Consider the following 5,416-nt stretch of genomic DNA (forward strand, 5'->3'; position numbering starts at 1 on the left):
GTGTGTGTGTGTGTGTGTGTGTGTGTGGATTTTGGGTCACACCCGGCTGTGCTCAGGGGTTATTCCTGACTCCAGGCTCAGAAATTGCTCCTGGCAGGCACGGGGGACCATATAGGACGCCGGGATTCGAACCAATGACCTCCTGCATGAAAGGCAAACGCCTTACCTCCATGCTATCTCTCTGGCCCCGATTTTATTCTTTTCTTATATTTGCCATTCTTACAAGTGTGAGCTGCTATCTTGTCATTTGATTTGTATGCCTCTAATAAGGGATGAGGAAGACTGCATATGCCTATTAGCTGTTCATATGTCTTTTCAGAGAAATTTCTGTTCACATATTGTTCCTATATTAATAGAGTTATCTTTTTTGTTGTTGAGTTTTGTATACAAAGATATTTTTATAGCTTGTATGTTAGATGTTTATCAGATGCACTGAATCCTATTATCTTTTTTTAAGAGAAAATGAAGCCACTTTTTATTCAAAGGTATAACTGGATAAGTAGATCTGTTTACAACCCTTTTTGTGAAATATTTTAAAAAATATGATGAACTTTGTGAATATCAGACACATACCTCAACTGTGATAAACTAATTTTTGTTGGATAATGAGTATTTTTATGCAGAAATAGGCAAGCTCAAACTGGTAAATTACAGAATATTCAGTCAAAACTTCATTTGTGGTTCCCCCCTAATTTGGGAGGTGCATTTTTGGCCACACTTTGCAGCATTCAGGTGTTTCTCCTGGATTTTTGCTCAGAAATTTTCCTGGCAGGCTCATGGGAACATATAGGATGCTGACTGCATACAAGGCAAATCACTTCCATTGTGCTATTGCTCCAGCCCTACCGCTTCTTGATTTCTTTCCATTCTTATTTTATCTTCTACTGTCTTGTCAACTTTCTGACCAATTCCCCTGTCTACCAGATTGGCCACTAGAACAGCCACCTGCCAGTCTTGGCCAGCCAGAAAGGTAATCTGATTATCAAGTCCTCTGTCTGGAATTAGAAAATGTGGCTGGCAGCAAGAATGTACAGTGTGAATCATGCCACTCTACCTATAACCTTTCTGATTCACATGTGAGAACATCCAAACATCCATCTTTCCTTTGGTAATTTGTGAAAGCACTACTCATTTTTATTAAGTTCTTCCAAGCACAGCTGACATCTTGTATGCCATCTTGGCTTTCCAAAGTCATGGTAAGATATCCCTTATCAGAGGTAATCAGCGATTGTGGTTCAAGACTTGATATAGCAGAGATGTGGGCTAATACAGCAGCTAATGCATTCACTGCCCAATTCTCTTCAATTAGCTTCTTAGGTGATGGTCAGAAAATATCAACAACAACAAAAGAAACAGAAATTAAAGATGTAATGAATTAGATTTAACTAAACCCATGGTACAAGGAACACCTACACATTTAAAAGTAAGTAGTGCTTTTTGTTCCACATGTCTTCATTGACTCTTTCTCATGGATGATAAAACAATATGCAAATCCCTGTATCAGCAGCTCTACTTTTGCTTAGCAATTGGACTCAACATCCTAAAGAGGAGAACTCGGAATCACTAAATCAACGTTATGTTTTTTTTCAAATTTTGAGCAGCCACATCTGTTGTCAAAACTTTGAAGCTACATTCTCTGAAGCCTTCCAGTGTACTTTCTTGTTGACTGTGTGATAGACTCATGTGCAAACTGAGTGGTGTGTGTGTGTGTGTGTGTGTGTTTGTGCGTGTGTGTGTGTTTTGTAGATTCATTTTCATTTTAGTTACATTATTTTTGGTCTCACAAAAAATAATAGCCCACCCTTCACATTCACTGTAGACATGAAGAATATCTCCTATTACTGCTGATCTCTGAGATTATTGGCATTGAATGGCCAAATGTTCCAGAGAAGTTGTAGTCTTTTGAGTAATATTTCCAAATAGGTCCACCTGTTCATATCTGCATTTCATAATTTTTTGTAACTTTGTATATCCTCTGTGGGCAAGTTGCAGAAAAATTAGTCTGAAGATTGTCTTCAGAATATATTTTGTAATATTCATAAATAATATCTTTACTTGTCAGCCTAACATAAAACTAGCATTTGATCTACTTCATCAAGTTATACATAGCAAAGTTTAGAAAAATCTAATTGGACACTGAAGATGACATTTTATACTACCAGGTGTTCCAATTAAGATGTCAATACCATTTTGAATATGGTTGATTTGGCCTTGATATAATGTTCCACCATAAAAACTTGCCATACTGAGTTTTCTACTTATATCTTTGAAGCCTTTGGTTATTTGCTTCATTATTTCCCTCACAAAAGCCAAAACAAATGACTTTAGTGATTGACTCTTTAAAATCAGATTTGATTTTGAGTCTTCCAATCAAAGGAATGGCAAAACAAAATGCTTGAGCAATTAAATATTTTCATTCAGATACAGGACCCATTGTCTTAACTTGAATAGAAAAAATATATGTTACCCTTTGACTTTTCAGAAGCTTTATGGTATTTCAGAAATAGGAAAATTGGAGAGAGTACCTTCTTTCTGTTCATGGGTCAAGGTCTCCTCTAGTTTATCTCTTGATCTATAAGAACCATCTAAAGGTGATACTGGCTTTGATTTTATTTCATATTCATTGATATCTCCATTTGCCAAATTATTTATTCTTGATAATATTAATTTATATATAAATATTAATATATAAGTAATTAATAAATAAACATTTAGTATGAGATTTAGAAATTTTATCTGAAATTTAACTTCCTTTTATTTGAGTCTTTTGGGGCTGGAGTGCATCCAAGTCTTCTGCAACACCATTCTCTCTGATTTCTGATTTCTCAGATGAGGCCTGGTATCTTGACTTTTTTAAATAACTCTTTTTCTTCTTCTGGTTTCTTATATCTTTAAAAGGTACTTCTAGCTACAAAATATTCCCCCCAGGAATTTTCCACGCATTATTCACCATAGCCTCTCCTTCGGTACAGTGGCCATAGCCACCTACTAGCAGTGACAGTGTGAACAAAAAATGTGGTGGGAGGTGTCATGCACTACTTTCCAGCGTATCTTTTTTAAGCATGGATTTCTTTTGCCAAGAAGAACTTTTAAACTATTTTACTTTAAACTGCTTAACTTTAACTAATTTTCAACTATTTAACTATTTTAAATTACATTACATTTAATTTAAATATTTTAAATTATTTAAATTTAAAGTAGTTTTAAATTAAAATAGTTTATGTTGGGGATTAGCTTCTTTGTCAAGGGAGTCAACCATAAAAGATGCCTTTGAGGTAATTGTTTTCAATTATTTCAATTTTTAAACCTTTTATTTTGCTACTAGAGTTTTATTTATTTATTTTAAGCTACAACTTTTATGGTATTTTATTATGGCAGTACTAGAAGACTCTTAGATATGTCAAGTATGCGATACAATTTCCTCTACCAGATGGGATCTAAAATCTTACTTTAAGTACTCTTAAATTATTTTAAAAGAAAAATTTGTATTTTTATTTGAACATCGTGGTTCCAAGATTGGTCATAATACAGTCCTTTTTATATAGCAAGTATTTACTATACGCTTTTTAAAACATTTATATTCAAAAACATTATGCTATATTTATATGTCATTTTACAGATAAGGAATGTGATTTTTAGCATATGAACAAAAGTACTTAGGCCTTATATTTGTCTTATACTGTATTAATCTTTTCTTCTAATCCAGTAACGACTTAAAGATTGGCAGTCTTTCAAGTACTGGACTGGATTAGAATAAAAATCTTAACTTCAGCTGGTATGTTGGGGGCTCTGGGCAGGACAGCTAGCCATAGGCCCCCTGGGCTGCGCACTTAGTCCAGGGACTGAGATCCCCCCCCCCCACACACACACACACGAGAGTGATCTTCAGGGCCACGCCTGGTAAATTGGGCCCTTGGGGGAGGGAGGGGGAGAGAAAGTCCTCCACTACGCATACTGGACCCATTCAGGAGTTCTTTTCTTTCTAGTATTCATTTTCAAAAGTGAGTGAGCGCAAGTTCCCGCAGGACATATATACTTTTTATTAACACCCAAAAATATTCTTAATTCTTGACTGTTTCTAGGGAAAAAAATGGAATTCCCTGGATTTGGAGGATAATATTCAAATAGGTATCTAAAATCATTGTATATGTAGACGTGACTTCCTATACAGTGGTCCTTTTTGACTGTCAAGCCTAATCAATAAACAATTCATCTATATAATTTATATAGACCCTCTGATATATTTCCCCTCCTCCACACAGAGCCCTTTCTACTCCCTCATCTCCCAATCCGGATTCGCTATTTTCCCCTTAATTATCCCTCTTTACCCTCAGTTCTTTAATTTGTTAGGCACCAAGACCGACCTCTTACCCCAACAGATTCTGCCCTTTCGCACACCCCTACAAAGCTCATTATTACTCCTTAACTCTCTCACCCTTAACCATCAGTACCCCACATTTACCCTTTTTAACTTCAGTACTACACAGTTCTAATCACAGACCAAAGTCGTGCATTGGATTTAACAATCCCCAACTGTTTCAAAAGACATAAAATGGATACATACGTCTTTTGAGTATTTTAGGTGTATTTTCTTTAACAGCTATAACTCTTTCTAAATATTCTTTTACCATGACAATTCTACCCACTTTTTATTTTGTCTTCTCTTTGTGAGCTGTTCAATAAGAAATTTTGGTGGAAGGGTCTCTCAGTTTAATGCTGATGATTGAACCATGTCATGGAGATTGTTGGGCTTGTTCTTATGACCCCCATATGCACCGATAACGCCACGTGACATTGTTCCTTGTTTGCATAGGCACATTAAAATGGGAAAATACTATACATACAAATAAGTTCTTATCTAATAGAGATTGGAACAGACAAATCTCGTAGTGCAATGGGACCTTACACCCTGAACATTGATATAATGACCTGGCACAGGCCTCAGAAGAATGGGCATCCTCCATTCAACCCTGAACCAGGGAAGCTATCTACGAAACATCCAAAGTTTTTTATAACAACACCTGGAAGCAGTCCTCTACCAGGGAAGACCCTACCATGGCTCTGACATCGAGCTGCTCAAAAGAGACTTCCCTTAGCACTAAGAAGACTTGACAACAACAACCTGCTTCCAGGACAGGGTTCTCTGCATTGCCCTTTAATGGTGAGGTGAAACGAGAGGATGCTCTGCACCATCCTGACTGCAATATAGGATATGCAGATTCCAGGATCTTTAATACAGAAACATGATACCAACAACAGAGACTGTGTGAAAAATAAAAGTGTATTGGCACTACAGACAATGTCTTGGATTGGACAAACTAGTTTGTCTGGAGCCTAGAATTGATCTTATGCCAGGAAACCAGGATAGTGTCTCCTTGTATTTAGGCCAAGGCTTTTCCTTTCCATGTCCCTCATA

At 36.4% G+C, this 5,416-nt stretch overlaps 1 pseudogene; it reads right to left on the reverse strand.

Moving 5' to 3' along the window:
• Window positions 1–1,054: 1,054 nt before the first annotated feature.
• Window positions 1,055–3,964, reverse strand: LOC126020120 (ATP-dependent RNA helicase DDX50-like; annotated as a pseudogene).
• Window positions 3,965–5,416: the final 1,452 nt, after the last annotated feature.

This window comes from Suncus etruscus, chromosome 10 (assembly GCF_024139225.1).
Source record: "Suncus etruscus isolate mSunEtr1 chromosome 10, mSunEtr1.pri.cur, whole genome shotgun sequence".
Classification (NCBI taxonomy): domain Eukaryota; kingdom Metazoa; phylum Chordata; class Mammalia; order Eulipotyphla; family Soricidae; genus Suncus; species Suncus etruscus.